This window comes from Anopheles maculipalpis, chromosome 2RL (assembly GCF_943734695.1).
Source record: "Anopheles maculipalpis chromosome 2RL, idAnoMacuDA_375_x, whole genome shotgun sequence".
NCBI classification, from domain to species: domain Eukaryota; kingdom Metazoa; phylum Arthropoda; class Insecta; order Diptera; family Culicidae; genus Anopheles; species Anopheles maculipalpis.
Genome location: NC_064871.1, coordinates 78,986,867 through 79,013,067, shown reverse-complemented (window position 1 = coordinate 79,013,067; position 26,201 = coordinate 78,986,867). Strand labels below are relative to the sequence as shown.

The window sequence follows — 26,201 nt, the reverse complement described above, 5'->3', positions numbered from 1 at the left end:
CCTTTTTTTGCTCTGCGTGCATAAAAATGAAAGCGAGAGACGACAAAAAAAAACACACACACACACACACACAAACAAACAACAAGTTGGTCAGCGTTGTGTTCCAGTTACAGTTTTGAAGCTAGTTGCGATTGACAATAAAGTAAATAAAATTGTACAATGACGTGGTATTTGCATACTGTAATGCACGGAATGAAAAAGGAAGTGAATTAAGGGATTTCAATTATTTGTTTGCTTTTGTTAGCCTTCAATTCTGTTTAATTATTTTCATTTCCAATTTAAATTGTTTTAAAAAGCATTAGAAATAAACTTAACATTTTTTGAAGTGATTTCTCAACTTCTAATTCTACGTTGCAACAGCATTCGTTTCAAAATTACAAAAAATGAAATATTCCATCCATTCTGTCACAACCTAACAATGAAACAATAACATTGAATTTGCTACTTCATAATATTCAAAAAGGGAACTTATTAAACTTAACAAATTCAAACAAAAAATTTAAAAAAATTACTTGCTGATAAAACAAAAATGAAGAAGAGATCAAATAAAAATAAATCATAAAATTAATCAATATGAGAAGAAAAAGGAATATTAAAAACCATCCTTGGACAATGAGAAAGATTCTGTAGGATTCTGAAAAATATCAAAAATTAGAGGCATAAATACAAATAAAGTTCTAGACTAACCTGGAGTACACACTCCACCCATCTGGTGCAAAAATGCAGTAAAAGAATCAACTTTCTAAGGACAGTCACAGGATTCTGGTGGGGCTCACATCCATCAGACGTCCTGAGACTGTATAAGGCAAAGTTACTATCCGTATTGGAATATGGAAGCATATGCTTCTACACACAAATCTACACACAACATGTCCCTAGAAGTGATGACCTGAGTGATGCCGCTCAGACTACGTTTTGCGGTCGCTTCGCTCTCTAGTCAGTTGTGGAGTATCAAATCCCTTGATAATAGAAAATTTTTAAGCGCTTCTAGAGACAGGTTCTAAGAACAAAATCCTTAAGATTTATAAAGACTCACAAGTGCATCCTAGCGCTCCACAGGCATTGAATTGTGCTGCCCTTCCTGAGAACTACAGTTCCATTTTAATAACAGATTCCTCATTGCACGAGGAAATTAAGACCATACCGAATTATATTCGCCCGAGAGTAGCTCCGGGTATGTTTATGTATCCTCTGAGGAGGGCACTGGCTTCGGTGTTTTTAGCGAGTCCACCGAGGCTTTTTTCAAATTGAGGCAGCCATGTAGTGTTTACACTGCAGAGCTAGCCGCAATATTTTACGCTCTATCGATGATAGCAGTGAGATCTTCGGACCAGTACTTCATCTTCACTGATAGCCTTAAGGCTACTGAAACGCTGAGATCCCCGAAGCCTGTTGAGAATCAGGATTTCCTTACCATAAAAAATCATTGAACTGCTTGGCTCAATGTTCAATAAGGCGTTTAGGATCTCGCTAATTTGGGTAACTCCTCATTGTGGAATTCCCGGCAATGAGAAGGCAGACTCACTGGCCAAAACAGGCGTCCAAGAAGGCGCTTTTTACAACCGACCAATCTCGGCCCAGAAGTTCCTTCGTTTCCCACAGCAATTTTTCCTGTCTCGCTGGCAGAGCATGAAAGGAAAAGGCGGATGAACTCGGGCGTTTTATTTTCTCGATCTCTCCGCAAGTGTCCTTGCGGCCTTGGTTCGATGGGCTCTCTGTAGACCGGGCGTTCATACGAATGATGTCTCGACTGATGTCGAATCATTTTGCGTTGAATGCTCATCTACAGCGTATAACTCTGGATCACACAAAAAAGTGTAGCTGCGGTGACGGATTTCACGATGTGGATCACCTTCTGTGGTCCTGCGTGGAATTTGAAACCGCAAGACCCTCCTTGTTGAGCGCAGTCGAGAATGTCGGCAGACGACCGGGTACTGAAATTAGAGAAGTGTTGCCCACCAGTGACCTCCCCTACATGAGGATAATTTACTGATTCGCCAGAGACAAAGGTCTTGTCCTATGATTCCGTATCCCCATCATCCTTCCAATCCGATCCGGTTTATGTGTTTTTTGTAGTGCCACGGGTGATTCGTTGACGGCTCAACAGTACTCGAGGGCGATTCCAACCCTACCATAAAAAGGAGGAAGGCGTATTCCATAGTACAGTGTTCTTTACTCCAGTCCAGCCTTGCCACAACAAGTTTGGCTGCGTTGGCGTTGGGTTCGGAGTGTTTGGCTGGTTAATTCTCGAGTCGTTCAAATAACTCTGCTTGTTTTGTTACAGTTCAGACCCGCAAATCTTGAGGTCAACAAAATAATAGCCACAACACACTACAATAGCCAAACTGAACATACTCAAAATAAACCAGGACATCAATCACCCACTAAACTAATCACCTACAACCAAGCATGCCCGGGATAAGGCAAAAAACAGGGAGGAAATGTCTTAATAATCGTGTCTATATACAGGTAGTCATCACATGCGGCGTTGACAATGCAGCGCAAGCCGTCATACTTAAAATAAATTTAAAAAACAACAGAAAAAGATCGCTCAAAATATAAAAAATGTAAAGTACAATTCAATAAATGAACAATAAATAGTATAATGAAAATATTATGATTTACTTTTACGAAGAAAGAAACAAACAAAGGTGATAAAAATCTCCAAAAACAAGGAATGATTGGCAATACAAAAAGAAACCTTGAGCAAAGGAAAATAAAACGTTTTTCGATAAAATTAAAAAAAAAATACACAAAATAAGTACTACAAAAGTACTACTTTATTTCTGAAAAAGTATGAAAATCAACCAAAAAAGATTGTGTAAAATCCCCAGTTAAACCTAAAAAACAGTGCCATTAATGTTGCGAATGATTCATCATACCGCCGTAGTGAAAATTCATCCATCAACCACAATGCAGGCCAGGCACCCTGACAGGATTAATTTGCCAAAATCTATCCCTGTACGTAGGGAAAATGCAATCAGAGCAGCATACAGAGCAGACTCTAATAAGACTTACGCGCGTTGCCATCGGCAACCTGAAATGAGCAGCGCGCCAACACCAAATCCCCTCGGCGCCTCTTCATTTTACACTCATGCCGTGCGTATACTTGCGCTAGAGCTCCTAATCCTTTTGGTAAATCGCTCTTTCTGTTTCGAAGTAGCAGTTCGTGTTGTCATATTTGCACACAATATCAACGGTCCCCGAAACGCGGTCATACCATCATCGATAAAAGGTACTTCATTTGGTGATGCTGGGGGATCGTCGTCCTGCTTGATGTGGTTTCGCCAGATAGATACACGTCAGATGGGCAGATGGGAAATTGAAAGGAATGTGTCGGATCACAAAACGGATCAAAGTTACTCGCGACGCAAAAACGCTCCCATTAGGTTACGCTGAAACCCTCTTGTTACCCTGGCAACATTCTTGCAAGATTTTAATTGACATTTTTATCCCTCTTCACCAGGACCCTGCCTCGCGTACTGATGGAAGAAAACCGGAACCACCAGCATGCTACTGTGGCTTCGGAAGGAAGCTGTCGCAGCATAGGGTAGCATAAATAAACATGCGTTCTATTAAGCCCGGCACGGCCTAGATGATGACTCCGTACCCCTTTGCAAAGGGAACCACCGAGAGCGAATGTGCCAAGTCCTTGCAGTGTCCTTGTGAGTGCTGTTACTGCGTAGAACACATTGTACGCACAAAATAGTTCGCTCCAAAACTCGCGTGGCGTGGCGATTAGTTCCGGACGACCGGATCCATTACCGGAACCGGGTACGCACCGAACCGTTTAAGAAGCACTACATTACACGGCCAATCTCTTTGTGCACAATTAATTGCAGGGCGCGCTAACCAGGTGCGCTTGGTTTAGTTCGATTGCTTCGGCAACCACTTCGCCGCAAATCCAAGCCCGTTCGGTGTTATTTTAGACCATCATCCGGTGACAGTTTGGGTTGTGTCGCAGCGTGGCACCATTGTGTCGTGGCACGATGGGTTATTTTGTTTTGCCTCAGCCAAACAAAGTGAAATGCGTTTGCATTTGATTAGCAAAGTAAGCTTCGGATACGGTTCGGTTGACTGTTGGGATGGATTTATGTGCGTCCCTGGTTCGTTCGTTAAATGTTTTTCTTTCAACTTGCTTGAGCTGAGGGTACGCGCGGACCGCAATTGTCCTTGAGGAGGATTTTGTGATTGTCTTTCGAAGCGTTTAGAAGAGTTTTATTTACAGTGAAAAGAATAATAGACAGCGTGTCGTGTAATTCGATGGCCGATTGGGATAAGATGGCTGAGCATAGAAAGAAAATATAATATGAAGAAAATCTTTCCAACATTACAAACGTGTAAATCGAACTAAAAAAAAAAAGTAAAACCCAATACAAGAAGAGGTTATTTTAACAAAACGAAATTATTTCACTAGTTTGTTACATATTTTTTGTTTTTCTTATAATTTTTTATTTGTCTTATGATCATTTTTCTCACTTCTATTTTTCCATTTTTGTGTTTCATATTTTATTTAGTTATTTTACATTTGAATTTTCTATTACTTCTCCAAAAAAATTTAATTGATTTATTTTTTTTTATTTATGTTTCGAAATTTAAGCCATTTTACTAATTTTCATACTATCATACTATTTACTCTACTTTTCTTTTGTGTTTTATTAAGTTCGGTTTTTTTTCTATTTTACTTTGTTTTGTTTTTTTTTTAAATATTCTTTTTTCTTGTTAATATATTTTTGAACAGATCTTATTTATTTGTATTTTCTTGCAGGACTAATTGAAGTGTTTCTATTGTTTTATTTAATTATTAATTTGACTCAATACCTATTGTTAAAGTTTCCCTCGTGAAAATAAGGCTTTCAACAAAAAAAGGCATGAAAAACATATAAAATTTCCAAAAGAAAGCTTCCTGTTTCCGCCCGGGATCGAACCGGGGGCCTTCCGCGTGTTAGGCGGATGTGATAACCACTACACCACGGAAACAGCTTGCGAACAGTGCCACAATCTACGCTCGGGACGTATCGCGATACGCCCAACTCTCACTTAATCACCTCGTTTAAAAGCCAGACCCTGGTCAAGAAAGCGTCATCCTCGACAGCACATTAAAAATATAATCGAAGCAACTTCTTGACTTTTTCATCCTGATCGAACCATACCGAACCGTTAGTGCACCGTATCAAACCAGGAATAGAATGCGCGGCAAAGCGCTTCTCGCTTGACTCGTCGTCGTGACAAGCCACACTAACACACAATAAAGTGGCACTCTTCTTGTGCCGCTGTTGAGGCTGATGCTGATTCAACACGATTCCATTGTTGCGTCATATTTTTGCGCCGAAATTCTTGCACTATCGCGCTGGCGGGATGAAATTTTTGCGAGAAAAGCAACATATTTTTAGCATGCACGCGATGATTGCCGGGGTTGAGATTTGTGACGCAAATGAAACGAATCAATGAGGTCGTTTTTTTATATTTTTGTAGCATGATAAGTAACAGCCCAACTCACGGAATCACAAGGATTTTGTGGTGATCTGTTGTTTTGTTCCCCCTCTCTCTCTCTTATCTGTCAAGATTTTAAGCATATTTGCTATCGAACGCCGCTGTTCACATCTATTCGAAGTGAGATTTTAATAGCAATAACTTGGACAAGCTTTTCAGTGCGAGGTCCTTCACGGCATGGCATAAAAGTAAAGCAATTCTAATCCAATCACATTGACGTAATCATCCAACCAGACGGCTTGTTGTGGTTGATAGCACCGTTGACCTGGTGGGACCTCCCCGTACCATACTTCGCCTGGTTGCAAATCAAACAAACGCTAATCAAACCAACAATTTATTACACAAACATTACCTCCAAACGGTTCTGCTTCTAGGCCCAGTCCAGCATTGCCATTATCAGCCATTGTTCACCGGCCAGCGAGGGAACCAGTTCGGACCGGTAGCCGTAGATTACTGGCCCAAGTCTCTGAGTTCCTGTAACCGGTTATCGTCTTCGAGCGGGCACAGGAAGTCAATCCAGCCAGTCCAATCGTACTCTCGTCTGTCCCTGAACTGCACCCGAGCCCGGGCTGTGACGGTTCTATGGTACAATCCGGCGTTGATTATCAATTTATTGCAGGAGCACTCGATGGAGAAGGAATGCTTGTTTTATTTGCGAATTATTGGTCCTTTACCATTGGTATTGAGGATGAACAAAGAAGAAGATTAGACCCTTTTATATCTGCAAGAGTACTTTCAACACTCTGTGTGTTTAAGAATGAAAAAAGTAGAATTAAAGATGTACTGAAAAAACATTTGAATCTTTAAAAATCTGTTACGAAATTAATAAGTCACAAACCAGAAAGCCTGCGTCAATTGTTTCTGATAAAAAGAAATGATATGTAAAAATAACATTGAGAACTATGAAATGTTCATTATGAACTAAAAACAAAATAAAAAATAAAATCAAATCCAAATGGATACAAAAGCATTAATTCTATTATTTAATTTTGATCATTTTGTGTCACTAAATAAGAATAAAACACTCTGTATAAGACTATAGCATAATAAAGTTTAAAATAACTTTAAGAAAACCATGTGGCGAAGCAAATAAACATGTTTTTTAGAAAAGAAAATACAAAATAGAGTGAAAAAGCCTAAAAAATAAGCAAACATTAGAAACCGTCAAACAAATCATTAAAACAAAGGATGGAATTAACCCAAACAAGTTCAAAATTAAAAAGAAGTTTTATAAAGAGATGTGCAATCAAATAAGTCTGTATTAACCGTGTTAATCGCAGTGCATCTATCAAAGAAAACAATGTATACCCTTGCTGCAGATTACGTTATCAATTATTGAAGTGAGAGTCCCGAGATTTGAGAGTCGAGAAGTTATGTTTCAAAATTAAGTACTTACCCAATGTGAGTTAAAAACCTGCACCTTCAAAAAAAGATCACCAGTAGGTTCCACCGAGATTTGAACTCGGATCGTTGGATTCAGAGTCCAAAGTGCTAACCATTACACCATGGAACCCGTTGATGCTAACGCTACTCCCTCTACGAATTTTATTATCTACCTCTCGATCATGATTACGCTAAACCTGCGTGTAATGTAAACCTGGCTCCTCCGTTACACGCCTGCTTATCGCTGATTTAAACCAAAATCCAACACGTTCCCTTACATCCCTTGCCAATAATCACCATAACAACTCGGATGCGGTACACAGTGCCAAACACCAGAAGTCTGCGTAAGCGTAGAGAGCAACAAGCAAAATAGCCATCAATTTCAGGAGAACGCAATTGCAGAACGACTCCTAAGATGTGTCCCCAGATGCGTGAGAGCAGATACATCCGCATCCGAAGCCGTTTCAGCACGATTGCTTTAATTAAGAATTGATTCTCGATTACTTTTCGGCCCCGGCCATCGTCGTTTTGCGATGAGAGTGGGTTGCTAAGAGTTTTTATTGCCCACTGCGCCATGCGCCGGGCGTCCCATGACGCTTCTGTTGGCTAATTACTGCTTCTCACCTTGTCACAGGAAGGTACTCGGTGTCCGATGCAAGAAGAATGCGAAGAAACGATGAAGAAGCGAACCAAAAGGAAACTGAAGCATTAATCGAGGAGTCATAAAATAATTTACGATAGATAATACCGGCTCATTAAGGTAATCACAATAAATGCGTGGCGTAGTGCAAGTTTTGGCCAGCCTGCCTTCAAAATGGGGCGGCTATTCTCGTTTAATTTCATCCACTTTTGGGTGTGCACAAGAAGCAGAGAAACGCTCACACATCCCTCCGTGCGACGATTCTCGTTCGAGTTCTAGCAATCCCCGCGTACATTCGCCGACCGCTAGGTGGCGCCGTAAATCATGCTGCTTTCCGGCTACTGTCCGGCCGCTTACGATGGCATCAACTTCAAACGGTGGTCCGCCGGGTGGTCAGCGGAAAATCGTTACCGTCACTGAGAGGGTATGGTCGGTTCGGCTGGTTGGCCTATAAAATAAATACCTTCGATTTACTGCCGAAAACATTAAAACAAACAGAGCACCATAATGGATTAAAACGAACCACTAAACGATGGTGCTTCCTCCAGCCCGCGTAGCGTTCCGTTTATAACCGTATCAATAATCATTAAACTACGGTACGGTACGCTACCCTACCGCTTGGGAGCATAAAATTGTGTCCCTCGGTATTGGAAACGCAAAAGAATTGTCCTTATGTGTACTGCTACACTGCACGCCTACCAAACTCTCCTCGGCAACTCCGATGAGAACTTCCCCACTAAACCAAGCGGCGAGAAGATGCAGGTGAACAATAAAACAGATCCCATCCCCAGTTTGCTCAAGCAATAATGGCGTATTACTTCTGCCACAACAATTCAAATGAGCTTAAAATCTTACAGTAGTCGTCCACGATGTTTTCTTTTCCCAAGGATGCATCCACAGTCTTGAACCACCTTCAAGACGTTTTCCTACTACACCGAGCGCTGTGGTGAACATTGTGCTCTAGGCAATTAAAACGCACACCAGTTGGTGTGTGCCTTGGTGGTATCCTTAGAAGGAAAATTTATTAGCTATCTAAAAGATTACATTCAGCAAAACAGGTACAGAAGGTGAAATGTGTGCATAAATACTGGGCGGATACGGTACGGTGGGATATTGTATCCTTCGCAGGGCAATTACTCTAGCTCGAGATGAGCAAGCGAGTGTGGACAAAGCTGTGTGGTTAAAGGTTTTCCAACCATTAGTGTCCCGAAAACGGAACAAAGAATACTCGCTAGCTCCTGTTTTGTGTCAAGATCTGAATCGCTTTAAAATTTATGTGAAATTGTTTTTTTTTTGCTAAGAATTTCTGAATGAAAGATTAGATAACGTCTACTTGAAATAAATGACGCTTCAATGGGACACGCTGATAAACACTCCATTTCTTTTACTGTTGTGATAGCTTGCTTATCTTGAAGCGAAGTTTTCTCAACATAATGTATAGCTGAGCAGCCAATTGCAACAAATTATTTAAGGCACTTCGTATTTTTCCATTGATTTTAAAAAATAATGAGAAAATAATGTTTTATTATAATTTCAATTTTGTTTGCCTGTAAAATATTTTCTCCCTCCGAACGGAACAATTTTGCACCACAATTTGATTCCGTTTTCCCGCGATGACTGGGCAGAGGGTGCAGGGATTGGGATGATGCGTTCCGGAAAAAGATGCGTGATTCAAAAACGCATTCAACTGTATGCCGCTTGCCAGGATCGGATTAAATCTGACGGAGTTCCACGGGATTGCTTTTAATTTTCTTCAATAACTTGGTAGGAGATGAAGGGATCGGGTTGAGGCGTTCGACAAAGAAGTGCGCGGCCCAAAGACGCATCCATCGGTATGCCGAACGCCGGCATGGGAACAGAAATGACCGAGTTATCGCTGGTTTTCCACGGGAATGCTGGGTTTTTCCTCAATAACTGGGTGAGGGGGTGGAGGGATCGGAAAGTGGTGTTCCACATAAAGGTGGACGGCTCAAATACCCATCCAACGGTATGCCGCATGCCAAGTTTGGACCAGGAATGACCGAGTTATCGCTGGTTTTCCACGGGAATGTTTTGGTTTTTCCTTAATAACTGGGTGAGGGGGTTGAGGAATCGGGTTGAGGTGTTCCACAATAAGAGGGACTGGCTATAGACGCATCCAACGGTAGGTCATTCATCTCGATCGGACCAGGAATGACCAAGTTATCGCCGATTTTCCACGGGAATGTTTTGGTTTTTCCTCAATAATTGGATGAGGGGATGGAGGGATCGGGTTGTGGCGTTCTACAAAAAGGTGAACAGACCATAGACGCATATAATGGTAGGTCAATCATCCCGATCGGACCAGGAATGGCCGAGTTATTGCCGATTTTCCACGGGAATGCTGGGTTTTTCCCCAATAACTGGGTGAGGGGGTGGAGGGATCGGATTGTGGTGTTGTACAAAAAGGTGGACGGCTCAAAGACCCATCCAACGGTATGCCGCATGCCAAGTTTGGACCAGGAATGACCGAGTTATCGCTGGTTTTCCACGGGAATGTTTTGGTTTTTCCTTAATAACTGGGCAAGGGGGTTGAGGAATCGGGTTGAGGTGTTCCACAATAAGCGGGACTGACTATAGACGCATCCAACGGTAGGTCATTCATCTCGATCGGACCAGGAATGACCGAGTTATCGCCGATTTTCCACGGGAATGCTGGGTTTTTCCCCAATAACCGGGTAAGGGGGTGGAGGGATCGGGTTGTGGTGTTCTACAAAAAGGTGGACGGCTCAAAGACCCATTCAACGGCATGCCGCATGCCAAGTTTGGACCAGGAATGACCGAGTTATCGCTGGTTTTCCACGGGAATGTTTTGGTTTTTCCTTAATAACTGGGTGAGGGGGTTAAGGAATTGGGTTGAGGTGTTCCACAATAAGCGGGACTGACTATAGACGCATCCAACGGTAGGTCATTCATCTCGATCGGACCAGGAATGACCGAGTTATCGCCGATTTTCCACGGGAATGTTTTGGTTTTTCCTCAATAATTGGATGAGGGGATGGAGGGATCGGGTTGTGGCGTTCTACAAAAAGGTGAACAGACCATAGACGCATATAATGGCAGGTCAATCATCCCGATCGGACCAGAAATGACCGAGTTATCGTCGATTTTCCACGGGAATGCTGGGTTTTTCCCCAATAACTGGGTAAGGGGGTGGAGGGATCGGGTTGTGGTGTTCTACAAAAAGGTGGACGGACCGTAGACGCATCTAACGGTATGCGGTACATTTTGATCGAACCAGGAATGGCTGAGTTATCGTCAATTTTCCATTGGATTAACTGAAGGGTTTGTAGAGGGATCGGGGGGGGGGGGGGGGGGGGGCAGTGGCGCGGTCCAAGGACGATTTCGCCGATTTCGAACCAATTTTCCAACTAGGAGTAACTGGTAGCAACAGGAGAGCATGAATTCGAGGAGGTAGCTCGGATCGGCTTAAAATTTCCAAATTCAATCTTAAAATCCAAAATCAATTATAAAATCCCGAGGTAAAAATTTAAGTTGAATTTCAGACTTAAAATTTCCAACCCAAATTTAAAACTGACTTTGGATTTTAAAACCGATTTTGGAAATTTTTCGGCGACCTGAGCTACCTCTTCGAATTCATGCTCTCCTGTTGCTCCTGGTCGGATTTTGTGGCAAAAATCTGGAAATTTGTGCAAAAATCTGGAAATTTTTATGCGGCAAAATTCGACCAGGAGTAACAGGAGAGCATGAATCCGAGGAGGTAGCAAATGGAAATTTTAAAAGTGGCCAGAAAATAATTTTCTTTCCGAGATGACAAATATTTTTCTGGCACATTTTAAGGGCGCCTTTCACTTTTAACTTTTTATCCTCATTTTTGTTTCTTTCTTTAAATATCTTTCAAAAAGACCTCCAAAACGTGATTTTTATTATAGAAGGGGACCAAGGGGGATTTTCCAGTAACCCCTGGGAAATTCCGCCAGTAGCATTCCCGTGGAAACCCGGCGATATCTCGGTCATTCCTGGTCCGATCTAGACGTTGCGCATACCGTTAGAAGGGTCTTTGACCCGCGCACCTTTTTGTGGAACACCTCAACACGATCTCTCCACCCCCTCACCCAGTTATTGAGGAAAAACCCACCATTCCCGTGGAAAATCGGCGATATTTCGGTCAATCTTGGTTCGATCAGGATGAATGACCTACCGTTGGATGCGTCTGTCATCCGTCCACCTTTTTGTAGAACACCACAATCCGATCCCTCCACTCCTTCACCCAGTTATTGAGGAAGAACCGAAACATTCCCGTGGAAAATCGGCAATAACTCGGCCATTCCTGGTCCAAACTTGGCATGCGGCATACTGTTGGATGGGTCTTTGAGCCGTCCACCTTTTTGTGGAACACCTCAATCCGATCCCTTAACCCCCTCACCCAGTTATTGAGGAAAAACCAAAACATTCCCGTGGAAAATCGGCGATAACTCGGTCATTCCTGGTCCGATCGGGATGAATGACCCACCGTTGGATGCGATAATGGGCAGTCCACCTTTTTGTGGAACATCACATCACGATCCCTCCATCCCCTCACCCAGTTATTGAGGAAAAACCAAAACATTCCCGTGGAAAATCGGCGATAACTCGGCCATTCCTGGTCCAAACTTGGCATGCGGCATACCGTTGGATGGGACTTTGAGCCGTCCACCTTTTTGTAGAACACCACAATCCGATCTCTTCACCCCCTCACCCAGTTATTGAGGAAAAACCGAAACATTCCCGTGGAAAATCGGCAATAACTCGGCAATTCCTGGTCCAAGCTTGGCATTCGGCATACCGTTGGATGGGTCTTTGAGCTTTCCACCTTTTTGTAGAACACCTCAACCCGATCCCTTCACCCCCTCACCCAGTTATTGAGGAAAAATCAAAACATTCCCGTGGAAAATCGACGATAACTCGTTCAGGTTTAGTCCGATCGGAGCGTTCCACTTATTGTCGACGGAGAGTAGGAGTGGGTTTTTAATGGTAATATACCCAGCAGGCGACAACGTAACGGATAAGAAGCTAGACCGGTGCCAGTACCTTCAAATAATTTGCGCATAGCAAACCGCGTTAAGGTCCTCTGGATACGATCAACTCGAGACGCAGCTGTGATGGTAGTAGGCGAGAAAATTACTGACGCATACTCCTGCAACGAGCGCAACAACGAGCAGTAAACCCAAGAAAATGCGGAAATCCGTAGCCAACCGACGCAACATTCCGATAGTTTTGATTTCTCAAAATCTCACATGGATATGGATGTTTTTCAAGATGCATTTTGCTTCTGTTAGTCTCATTGGATTTTTTTTGAGCAAGATACGTTACTGAAATTGTTCGTAATGTTAGTGAACATGGCGATGATTCTAAGAGAATATTTATTTAACAGAAAATTTCTTGTTTATTTCCTAATCATCCAAATTTCAACCTACACGAGCTCAACTTCTCCAGCGCTACCCATGCTACAAGATTGAAACCGTAATCAATCCTCATTACGCGATCAGTCAACAAACACACGTATATAGGCCCGAGCACCCCATATGTGGAACGCACGGAGTACACGTGTGGAAACAACAACACGCTAATCTGTCGCTCCGTATCGCTTCTGGCCCATCATGATCCGGTCACCACATGGCCGTGCACGAACACAGATCCCAGCTGAAAGATGATCTAATTTAATCGCTCGAAGCGTTTTACATTTCTCCACCGAGCTCCCCGTTTTCCGCTAGCTACTTTATCACCGCTTGCGTTACTAACTTTGTTTATTCCACCGCCAAACGAATTTGTATCACAATTAATCGCTTATTTAAATTCATCATGAAACCCATCGTTTGGCCCCGCCAATGGCACTGCTGCTTGTTTGCACGTGGCCCGAAGCGCATGTTGAAGCTACTCGGAAAAAAGGGGTTTGCCATTATGGGGCAGCCATCACCAAAAATGGAGTTCACCCACAATAACAATGACCACACAACAAATGTACACTCTATGACCGACACAACCCTCTCCTCTACACACACACAACGCTAGACGCTTTTGTTTTGTGCCACACAACGAACAAAAGGCACACAAACATTGGGAGGGTGAGTGCGCAGCTATTTTCATTACTTGTTTTATTCAAAAAACAAAAAAAACGGGTGAGGGTTTGTTTCCCATTTTTAATCCGTGCTGCTGCTGAATGCAAACGGAATTCGATTCGCTTTCGGTAGGATTATCCGGGCGGGAGAACGACGGGCAGATAGCGAGACAGCAGCTTATCATTTGCTGCTGGATGATGTGTGCCGATATGCTGGTGGAGGTTGATGATCGTGCCGTTGATGATGATGATGACGTTGGAAAAGGTGTTTTGTACGTTGGCATCTCACCTTAATCCAATCGGACACGGGAGAGCACGTTTATTTAAATGAAAACGGTTCGGGCAATCACGCAACGGGGATTTGCTGTGCTGCTGTGCCATGCTGTGATCAATCGCGAACGGTATTTTGTGTGGTTAACAAAACGCTACAGCACCAGAAAACATGCGAAGAGCTTGGCACGTTATCCGGCACGCACGATTACTGTTGGAATGTTTATCGGTGGATAACATTATGCAGATTTATGTTTCTTTTAAGAGCGACTTGTAAAACTAACAAATTAATAGTAGGCTATAAATAAATTTACTAGAAAAGGGTTTAAATGTATGAAAATTAAAATAAAATCTTAAATAATTTGCAAAAAATAGAAAAAAACGTTCAAAAACTAAAAACCAACAAAAAAAAACGACAATAACAAATAAATGATAAAATATTATTTTTTAAACACACAAAATTAAAGTCTACAAACGGTACAAAATTATACTCAAAGTTATTTAACAAATAGTCTACTAAACATATGAAAATAATATAAAAGAAAGGAAATACTAAACAATATGAGAATGAGAAATTATTGAACGAAATAAGCAATAGATAAAAAAGAACAAAAATTAAGAACACATCAATAAAAAACTAAATGAACAAAATGATTAAAAAAAACAAATCAAGAGACAACAAGGGAAAGAGTAACTTCAAAACAAGAAAAACGAACTCATATAAAACCAAATAAAAGTATGGAAAACAAAGAGATAGCGAAAATAAGCATGGAACCACATAACACAATTAAAGTAAATTAACATATTATAGCTTATATTCTTAAGGCTTCACCTTAAGTTGTGTTAATGTTTATTGGTACCTTAAGTTTTGAACCGCCAATTTATCATATTTTCAAGGTCATGGTTTTTATTATTGTATTTAAATGATTTTTTTTTTAGGACAGATCAAACATAAACAATAAATTTATGAGAAATAAAAATATTTTTTTGCAATTTTCATGCAAACAGTATTGTATAATTTTATGTCACATTTCTAAAATCCATTCTAAACTCTTTATGTTGTTTTGAAGCTAAACTCTTTATGTTGTTTTTAACTATTCTTTTCTGAAATAAATAATTAAGATTCTTTAATAATACCTTTTTTTTAATTTAGAATTAAAATATAATAAAAAGGAATAATAATATAAATTAATATATTAATATATAAAAGGAATAGAATTAATATAATAAAATATTATAAATAAATTAAAATAAGAAAAATTATATTTGTATTATATATTATATAAAAAAAGGATTAAAATTCATGCTTCAATACTCTTTTCACTTTTAATTATTATTGATTATTTGTGTCTTATCAAACGAAAGCACGCACCAAGCTAATGTAAATACAAAATAAAAGTGTAAATAGTTTTTTTCACGGACAATCGTAATCAAGCACAAGCATTGCAGGAAAAAATGCATCCAATCGATAGAAAATTATTATGTGGCAGTAATTGTCTACCTTCCAAACATCATTAACTACTACACGCGTACCGGTGTGACTGATACAAATACCAGATTTTCAACATAATTAAACCTCATCTTCCATTTATTTGTACGCGCTACACTGCCCAATATCACCTCAAAAAATTGTTTACTGACAAGCAGCTGAACGGGACAATGCACCAAAACAACCCGAGAACGCATGTTTTGTGGCTTGGAAAACTGACTTCATTATGCATTTTATTTGCGCCATTCCCCATTCCGGCGAGATATTATTCAATCGCTAGATAATCTGCCCGTCGAATACATTTCATCCCAACGCACACACAAACACACACAGCTCTGGTACGGTTAGCTACTCCGACACACGCTCGGTAGAATGCAATCGAAAACTGCATCCACACGCATCGATTATTATGCAATTTCGAAGCTCTTTACGGCCGGTGCATTACACTTTGCTTACCACACCAATGCTGCCGACGTTGGAAAGAGAAGAAAGATGTACATAGCCTTATTGAGCCATTTATCAGCAATGGGGGAAAAGGGTGATAAAGGGTAAGGGTGAAGGAGGTGTGTGTGTGTGTTCGTGTAATTGCGGAAGAGAACAGAGCAATGTAGAACCAAAGGCAGATAAGCGCGAATGTTGTTGGATGTTGTCGATGGCTGGGCAATGCCACTTGCATAATGGGTGGGATAGGTGGGATGGCGTCACACCACCAGCACCACCCTCTGCTGAACCAACCAGCCAACCCCTTCCGTCCCTCTTTGGCTTTAAACGAGTGATCTAAATGGAGTAACAACGAGAGATAAGCGCTTAGTCAAACATCATCTGTGCTGCTTCTCTTGCTTTGTAAAGTCTCTCTCTCTCTCTCGCTCACATGTTACGTATTAAATCATACTCTCCTGCTCCATCACAGGCACACACACACACACACACACACACACACACATAATTTTCCGAAAAACCGTTGTTTAATACGTGTGGAGCGAATCTTCGATAATTGGAGTGCTTGTTTACTGATAAACATGAAGCTCGTGCGTGTCTGTATCGGGTGCGTCCACCAGTAGCAGGGAGGGGGGGGGGGGGGGGTCGTGCCACGAGCGGCCACGAACAAACAACTGTCCGCAATCGGAGAAGCGCTAAGAAGAACGTTTGCTTGCTGATAGATATCTTTAGCGTTTGTGGATTTACTTACAATAGAGGGAGGAGAGAGAGAGAAAGACGGAGCCAGTGGTTTCGGCAGGGGGTGGGTGGTGATGCGTAAGACGAAAATACGTTGCGAGAGCAGACATGCAACGCGATAGAATCGGGACGGTGTCTTCCCACCCGAGGTAGCGTGGCCGAGCGGTCTAAGGCGCTGGTTTAAGGCACCAGTCACTTCGGTGGCGTGGGTTCGAATCCCACCGCTGCCATGCGAGATGAATCATTCCTTTTTACTGCTATTTGAAGTTAAGAAATGATTGCAAGCTCTATTTTAATAAAGAACATTTTCAGTACCATTTTTAAAATATTCTAAGTCATAAACAAACAATCGATAAGTAATTTCTAGCTTATTTTTTGCATTGTCCCGAGTATTTACGATCGTAATTTATTTTTTTTGCAAAATTGATGAGCTAAATTGGGTTTTTTAACCTCATTTTCGTACATTGACTTGTATTAGAAGAATTGGAAGCAATCGTTTGAAGGCCGTATTTTAATGTAGTTTTATTATATTGTCCATCACTATGTAAATGATGAGTGACTGTAGTGTATTTTACTGTAAACATTAAAAAAAAGCATGAGAAAACGTTAAACCCAGATTTTTACATTGATAAAATAGTAGAAGCCTTATACTATTAACAATGTAAAGCGCAATCTACTTACAATTTTGAACTAAATTTTTAATCTTAATTTTTAACCAAAGCTAAAATTGTGTCATTTTATTAAGAAGATATTGCTTTCTTCAGGACTATTGCTTTGTTAAATATTTTTTCATGGAGTCTCAGAGCTCATGGTTTCAATAAATCTTTAATTTTACAAAAAAATAATATCAAACATTTATTTCAATCTATCTGTTTCAATGCAATTTTGACAAACATTCTGATCTTCATCTACTTTGTCTGCAAATTATAACGAATAAAATTGATTTAAAATTGCTTTAGGTTCTCGCTGCTTCAACCCGTTAAAAGCAGTCCATAACTATCACTTAAGAGTCCCTAAACATATGAGTATTCTTTGAATGGTTACTTTTACAATATAAAAATGTTAATCCTAGCTGGGGCACTTTACGAAAACTTCAAAGAGGATTTTTTACCGAAACATCAAACTATCTATCGGTAAGTATCATCCAGTATTCGTCCCGGTAGACTCCAGCAAAAACATTTCCACTCTTTTTGAGAAAAGAAAATCCTTCAAAGCAATCTTTAAAAAAAAAAGAAATCACCAAAATTCTAGCTCTCCTTTCACGTTATCTTTAGAAAACGCTTAGCTTGGCACTGCAGATTTCCTAGCATCCAGCAACCATCACTGTAATTCGGCATCCATTACCCAGCCCGGCACAATCTCTCACAGGCAGCCAAACGTGATGCTCAATTATCGTACGATCATACTTTTTAACATCCTTTCACTCACATCACACACTTCCCCGAAAAGCGTTCGCACGGCAGCAAACTGCTAAGCAGCGTCATGAATCTGTCATCAATTTATGGTTCCATCTTTCTTATTCACAGTGCTCCGTTCTTTCTTTTTGCTTTTTGCATGAGTTAAGGACCAGCAACGGGAAGGCAAGCAGGAAAATAATCCTCATCCATCCAGCAAGCAAGCGCACGCTACTTGAGAACGTACGATGCACAGCAAGTAGGGAAAAACTCCAAAACGATACGCAAAACGAGTCAAAACTCATTTCGCAACACATCGTGTGTGTGTGTGTGTATCGTCGTCGCACTTTTACGTAGCCATCAGGGCGATTAATGTGCTGCCACCTTACCGGGGCACCACAACCAGCACCAGCGATGATACATCGTTTGCGGTGGAAATGAGATGAGATTACATTTTTCGCCACCAACGAACGCGAGCGCGTGTGATGCTGGTCGTTTATGGTGACAGATTCGAGCTTTTAACGTGCTCTCTCCGTTGCATTCGCTGGCGGATGCAGAGAAATATGTGTTCTGTAGACTAGCAAACACATTCGCCTTTAATTCAAGGACCTCAATTCTTGGTAAAAAAAAACCGCCCCTTCGCATATTACACATCCCCAACACGTGATCTTCTCTTCGATGCCGAACAAAACACCAGGCGCCTCCATGTGTGAAAACCCGATTAAGGATTAGTTTACTTTCGCTTGCAACCATTCCGCGCTTAAACAAAGAAAAAGCAAGTTTTACTTCAAGATCCATTTTACCACCTTTCCAAGAAACAGAAATCGACAAAGCGCGATGCTTTAATCATATCGTCAGCAAATGCAAACAGCTTGCCGCTGTGCCACGTGCTCTGTCTCCACACAACCCACTGTGCGGTAAGGAATGGTCTTTAATCCACAGCAAGGTTGTAAAACATTAAGGGAAAATCGATTTTTCCACCGCATCGGAACCATTGCGCTCTAGCGCGAGATAACGATCAGCATTGGGAAAAGTTTGTCATAAAATTTGAAAGCCACACAATTTAGCAGACCCGTTGAACAGGAGGACGGGTGTGTTTTTCCTGCATACCGGAAAAGGAAGCGCCATCGAGCTGGTGAAATGAAAATAAATTGTTCAAATAGTAACACTGTTCTGGTTGACGATTGTTTCGATTTCCACCCCTTTTGCTGCAGTTAACACAGGAAAAGACATTTTTCACAGAACATTTCCCTGCGCTTCGATCACATTTAAGACAAGAATTTGGTTGAATGTGCGTACGCTGTGTGATGGTCAATCCTTCCAGGCAATATGTGGTGTGGTCCGCTTGAGCCCGACGACTGGACGGGACTATTAAGATGAATATTTTCATAGTTTGTGTAACTCGTCCCGCCAAGCAGCCAGGCAACAACACGAACAAATGACTTTTCTACCTATCCGGCTATCCGTTCGGCACGCAGTGTTTCGCTTCTGTCAGGTTTAGTCCCACCACTACTCCCCCTAACTGGCGCCATCTTTTATCTAAGCTTCCACTTCACTGTCACAATATTTGCCATTCAATTTCCTGTGCAAACAAGTGCCACCCATCCACAGCCACACACACACACACACACACACACACTGCCCGACTCGTTCCTAGCCGTTACGTTATCTTTTGCGAACTTAAATCCTTTTTTCCTCATCCATCCCATTCCCATTTGGCCCTTTGCGATACATTTGTCGGGATAGCAAAGGGGGGGGGGGGGGGGGGGGGGGCTTGGGAAAGAAGACTGTCAAATTGGTTGTTTCCCGGTTTGGTTTTGTGCCTAGCGGCGATTTAGCGGGTTTTTTTCCTTTTTGCCAGTTGGAGTTTTAAGATTTTGATGTTGATAGCTGGGAATCTTTAGGAAGGATGCATTCGTGTTTCGAAGATTTTTTTAGAACTCTTGGTAGTTGACTTATATACACATTGATCAATTATTATTTGGTTGAAATCTGGTGCTTCTGGAGACCTAAGATTTGACGACCTGATTTATTTGAATTTTGATATTTTAGGACCCGAAGCAACACACCAAGGAGCGTCAATTGCTTTGATATTTTTATCAGTAGGCTTTTTGGCTCCTAAATTCAAGTATATTATTGTGAAATTTAAATATTATTAAGTTAATTATTAGAAGCATTGACGTACATCGCAGGTTAATCATTTACTAAACGTAATGTGCACAAATATCGTTTTAAATTCTTTAAGCTCTAGTAATTTTTTTATGACTATAAATAATAATAATAAATCATTCGACTTGTGAATTCGAGGAGTTCTGAAGATCTGTGGAACAAAATTCTAATTAAATTATAAATCATTTCCAGGTTTCCTTTATGGTTTGATATGTTTTTAAGATGCTGTTGAAGGTTGATAGTTTCCTGAAGATTCAGACAGTTAAAAGGGCATTCAAAAAGGCTTTTATATTACAATAATAACAAAACTATTGATAAGAATGCGAAACACGTTTCATTCCTGCTCACCACGCTCAAAATTCCTCGTCCATTTCCGAGGGCGCTCCTCAATATGTGCTTGTGTACGTAGAATTCCCTTCCTTTTCCTTTTCCCTTCTTTTCTGGCACCTTCCTTGTTATTATATCGTCAACTTCATCCCCCAGCAAACCGAAAACAACCCCCTAGCCACCCTGGTCGCACAAACGGAAAACAAAATAACGACCTTGACGCCAAGCGCGATATCTGACAGTTTGCCAAAGTGTTGTTTTGATTATCACCAGCACCAATCCCTCATTCGCGTTTCATCGTCCCGTTTACGCTCTTTCCTAGTCTCGCTCTTCTTGAAACACATGCTCCATCTCAAGACTCTCGGTACAATCGTACTCAGCCAGCCAGCTCGACGGCTTCACAGCACAGCAGCTTGTCTTGTCTCTTGTGTGCATACGTGACAAGCCCCACATCGACCACCATCTTTAGCTCTGTTCTAGCACAAACACACCGCCACATTCAGGTCGTTTACCGACACAAACTAATAGAAGAAATTAAAAAAAAAATCAGCACAAAAATAAGTAAAGAAACCGAAAACAACAACAAACAGCATCGTACAGAAGCGTCAATACGCGAAAACAACGTACCATAGCCATTATCGTTTTACCGGCTCAACTTAAACCCACACAACCCAAAAACCACCAAGCGCGATAGAATCAACTCCATCATCACTCATTTGCACCCTTCCGCATCCTTGCCTGTCCCACTGGTAAGCAGCGTGGTAAACAAGCAAGCATCCCACCATCCCCACCGAGTGGCCCCAGCACAATCGCACGCACACCAGCACAATTTAAAGCGTGGTTTTTGAAATTGCCATTTCGCTTTCTTTCCTGCCCGGCAGTAAACAGTTTAATAAATAGACACTTTTTATCAATTTATTCTACCGGGTTCCTATTTTTAACCACTTCTTAACACGATTGATCCCACTGTGGAGAGTAGGGGAAGAGGAATGGCTGTTTTTTGCCCTTTATTTTGGGTGGGGCTGTGACGTTACACGATGAGATTGACATGTTTACGTTTTTGACAAAGATGAATTAGCAACGGCGCTATTTTTTAAACGTTTTTGATTAATTTTAAGCACACCTGTGAGGAAGAAAAACTTAGCTAAAATAATTGATCTTCAAGTAGTTTTAATGGGGTGTTAAATTAATTTACCTTTCTTTACATATTTATTCCGATTGGTATGTTAAATCAAGCCTGTCTTATATTCGTTTTATAAATTATCATTTACGATCAGCGATCGCCAACATCTTAGCTTTCTATCGCTATTTTCTCATCATTTGGATGTCATGGAATCATTCCATAGCAACCAAACATCTGAAAAAATTTAGATGAAATTCTCCACAAAATACACCTCCCCCATAAGGGAACACTTCCAGGCTTTTCTGGGCTCTCGAGCTCGCTAAATGAAGGGAAAAGTTTGCACGAAGAACTGAACTCTGTTGCCTTATTTGACGCTGCTAAACATAAAGTTTAATTAATGATTAATTATTGATTTATTAGTCCATATGGATATCCATATCTAAGAGAAAGTAGTACAACATTTTGTTTTTGGTTTTGATAATAATTATTCAGCAGTGGTTTTGTGTTGAATATTTGTATTTTAAAACCATTTTTGCAGGAATGAAAAGAAATATTAATCTTTCATTTGCTTTAACATTAAGCACAGGAGAAGATCCATTTGAACATTTAATATAAAGTGTGAAAAATTCTAAAGTAATTATTTAAGCACCAGCTGGATGAAAATATCGGTTACAAATCTCATCTGCAGACTACGTTAAACCTACAAGTTCAATTAAAAAAGTCAGTAACGAAAGATGAATATCTTTCGAAGCTTAAGTAGCGAGAAAGCCACAATAAGTATTAGGAATTATAATAAAATAATAAAAAAAGAAAAGGTAATGTGAACTACTGAAAAAAATAACGCTTAATCGGTCGACACAAAACAGTTAAATTGACTTAATACAAATCATACTCAAAGGTTTTTTTAAAAGAATGAATTAACTTTATATATTCACGCATCTTAGTGATTGAAATCGTCAGCAATAAATTTGGGCCTAAAGAAATCCGAATGGTTCGAGTAGCATTAAAAGCTAGCCTAATAAACAATTTAACTCCTACTTCTTGGCTTGACGACCTCTAAGGTCACGTCGTCCATCAGATGGCTTACTAGGCTTGTCGATACCACGTAGTTGGATAGTGAGTCCTCTCACTGCGGTGTTACAGCCTGGATGGGATTTGAACCCCGGTTCTGCCGTGTAAAGACCGGCGCTGATGTCGCCTATACCGCCCGGCCGCTCTTTAAACGATTTAACAAACGATTCTTTTATTTATTTCTCCACAATCTAACACATATTTCTAAACAAAACAAAGGCCCTTTGCGTAATTCTTATCAAGAGTCAACCATTCTTAATCGCTTGCATCAACGAGCTCCATTTAAATTCTAATCACTTACTCGCTTCATAACAAATGGAATTAAAAAAACGCATACCCACATACACAACGACTCACACCAACTTAATCCTACGTTGAGTTGGTCATGAGCAAACATGCGGTAGAACAGAACGTGCAGAATCAAGAAGAACGAGATTGAACTCAATTTAAATACGAAACACAGGCATACACACACCCTACCGATCGCAAATAAACCTCCTCCCCCCCCACACCTTCCTCTGGGTGATCCTCACCCTATATGATCCCCCTCCTCTCCCTTGCTTTCTGTGATTCTGCTACGGGTGAATCGAAACTGGGTCAAAATGGTGCGCAGTTCTACCATGTGCCACGCCACCATCGTACGATTCGCGCTCTCACTCTCTATTCGCGCTGTCTAAGCGTGCCGGAGCCTTTATCTAATCGCGGATTCTTTCTGCATGTGTGTGTGTGTGTGTGAGTGGCCACGAGAAGCGGAAAGAATGCCGCGATACGAGAACGGGGGTTACTACTTCGATTCCATTCAGCATCGGACAAACAACAACAACCTCCCTTTCATCAACTTCACGAACCCCATGTTTTCATCACCCCACCTCCCCAATTGTTACCCCTCCCCCCCTCCCCCCTCACTTGTTGCATACTGACCAACCGGTTCGAGGCGTGTTTGCTTCCCAAAGTCCTACGGGGCATCGTGCATAGGAGGGGGGGGGCGGTGGCTAGGGCTTGGCAAATATCATAACAATTTGCGAATTTTGCGACTGTCTGGGTGCTGTGGGCCTGTCCAGCAGCAACGACAACAACAACTTGAGCACATAGTATCAGCTCCGGGAACGAATGTACGCGGCACGGTGACGATGGAGATGGAGTTTGTTTATCGATTAGGGAAAGAGTTTCTATTTCTTTTATTGCGTTTTTTTTAGTGTGCCTTCATATTTATTTTGCATTCACAATTGCACCGAAAAAAAAGGGGGTGTTTTGTTGTCTTTCATCCAGCGAGTCAGACCCCGGTAGGGCTTACGCTTTAATGGCAAACAGATTGAGAGCTTGGAGAGTGAGCGAGCAGCACAACACATCCAAAAAAAACCAGGAAGCAACCGATAAGCCGGCTATATCATCTCGTGTATGGCTGGTGAAGTGATGCTTTTTTTTTACTTTGCTTCACTGTCGAGCTGTTTTTGATAGTCGAAAAATTGCGCAGTTGAGTTTTTGAGATTTGCTTCCGCGGCACATTGTGCTTCCGGTATGAAAATCACACTCATGATGGAAGTTTTTTTTAAAGGTGTGATTATGTTAATTTTTGAGGTTTTGAAAAGTTTAAGAAGCAACAAGAAGGAGAAGAAAATAGTTGTTTTATGTATTTGACTTTAAATATTTTGCATTAAATATCAAAAACCGTATAAAATATAAAAAGATACTTGGCTTTATTAAAAAAAAACAACAAAAATCTAATTTACTTATTATCAGCGTTCTAGTTCGATGGTTCAGATAATCGGGAGGTCCTGTCACTGCCAATAATGGCTTCCTTTAACCGGATTCTCTTGGTAGCGGTAGCAGGATAGTTAGCCAAGCTTATTGTTCTCAGTTTTTGAAGAAAAAGTATGAACCACGTGCTAGCTGAGCTGTTTGACGGTGCAAATATCCTGACAACGATATTAGACGAAAAATGGCGTCAAGAAGCTAAAGATCGGATTAACCTACATGGATGAATGCAGTCCTGTATTTTGGAGCTTAGCAAGGGTCAAGAAGAAAAGATGGTAATACAAAATCTGTAGGTATGACCATGAACTATTTTCAGCTTTTTAGCTTGTCTCGCCAAAGTTTTGTAAAAATGAAGCTCTCAGAACCATGGAATTTATACTTCTCCATGCAGCTCGCCAAAGTCTTTCCTCCATCGCAAATACATGTACATCACTAGTCTAGACTAAAACTGCCTAGATTCGGTCCTACAATGACGTTCTCATACAAACAGATCAGCAAACAGAACAAGCAATGGTTGGCTGATATTAAGTCCACTACTCAATTATCACCAGCGACCAAATCACATGGGCATGGAAACAAAGTTGTCGAGCTTGTTGATGACAATAGTCAAGAAAAGCATTCCTTTAAAGAGTGTTATCATTCATTTGCAGCATTTGCTTAATTTGTTCATAAAACAGCTCTCCGTTGCGGTCGCATCCATTTATCACTTGTTTCAAACGCTGTTCAATGGTGCAACCCTAACAAACGAATGTTTGCCCTATTAATTATCAACACCATTCTACGCGTTCTAAGTGTAAATGCTTTTGTAACCCATCATAAAAGTCTTTTTTTTAAGTCAATTTCAATTGTTCATTATCTTGTTTAAGCCAACGCCTAAAGGCATATTTCTCAATCACATAATATATCTCCATCCATGGCTGCATCTGATCTTCGCCTAGCTCCATTATAGCTGATTCTGCAAACGCTCCTCACGTTTCAGTTGGGTATCTACCTCGTACACCACCCTCGATGTCGGTCCGATGATGTCAATGTCATTGGCGGAGCCTGTCGCAAAAGGCACAGGTTCACCTTCCAGAGCGAACAACAAACAGAAGAATCCGTCAACCAGCCTCAGACCCCGGTGGAACTTGTAATCGTGCACTGCACTCCATCCACGGTGGCCCTAAACAGCCGAAATGACTTCCCAGGGAACCCGCACAGCTGCCTGGTGTCCGGATTGAGTCACTCTACTAAACGATACAAAAAGTGGCTGAAAGACGCTTCCAAAGGTATGTCGTTGATCGTTGATTTTTTAACGGTAATACTGTCGTTTTTCCGAAATAACTGGACGTGAGTGTGGAGGGATCGGATTGGGAAGTTCTACAAAAAGATACGTGGCCTAAAGACGCTTCCAACGATACCCTACACGCCCCGATCGAAACAAAAATGAGCAATTTATCGATGATTTAACAATGTTTTTGTTGCATAAGAATTTCTTCTTTGTAGCGTAACGATACGAACACCAGCGGAAAATATTCTTCTCGGCAAATGAAATGATTTTAAACTACTCAAAAGTACAGCTAGCTTAAGCCAATCTTTGTTAAAGTCAGTAGCGGATTTAACGGTGGGCGAAGTAGGCGGTCGCCTAGAGCCCTGGCAGCTGGGGTACAAAGGATCTAGTAAGAGGGTGCGCCGCGTTAGAAACTTTACAGTAGTAGCTTCGTAGTAAGGGAAAAGTATGCCCGGTGCGGTGTTAAGGGCCTCGTTACGGGCTTCCTCAAAAGAAAAATAAGTCCCCTCCCCGTCCCCTCTCACCGGTCAACACTCTTGAACATTTGAATATCATACGGGCCCCA

General features: G+C 41.2%; 1 protein-coding gene and 3 non-coding genes across 5 annotated transcripts in view; 2 read left to right on the top strand and 2 right to left on the bottom strand.

The window, feature by feature from the left end:
* Nucleotides 1-26,201, top strand: part of LOC126567888 (venom dipeptidyl peptidase 4) — a 532,783-nt gene that overhangs the window by 295,895 nt on the left and 210,687 nt on the right. The window contains exon 1 of one of the 2 annotated variants that reach the window (XM_050224232.1): nt 23,388-23,391. The exons of the other annotated variant lie outside the window; for it this stretch is intronic. The gene's annotated coding sequence lies outside the window, so the exon portion shown is untranslated. Of the gene's footprint in view, nt 1-23,387; nt 23,392-26,201 lie in introns of those variants that run through there. 2 annotated transcript variants of the gene reach the window in all.
* Nucleotides 4,908-4,980, bottom strand: Trnav-aac (transfer RNA valine (anticodon AAC)). The gene has a single exon. It is a non-coding gene; the product is annotated as a tRNA-Val (tRNA).
* Nucleotides 6,935-7,006, bottom strand: Trnaq-cug (transfer RNA glutamine (anticodon CUG)). Its single transcript has one exon. It is a non-coding gene; the product is annotated as a tRNA-Gln (tRNA).
* Trnal-aag (transfer RNA leucine (anticodon AAG)) lies at nt 16,676-16,757 on the top strand. The gene has a single exon. It is a non-coding gene; the product is annotated as a tRNA-Leu (tRNA).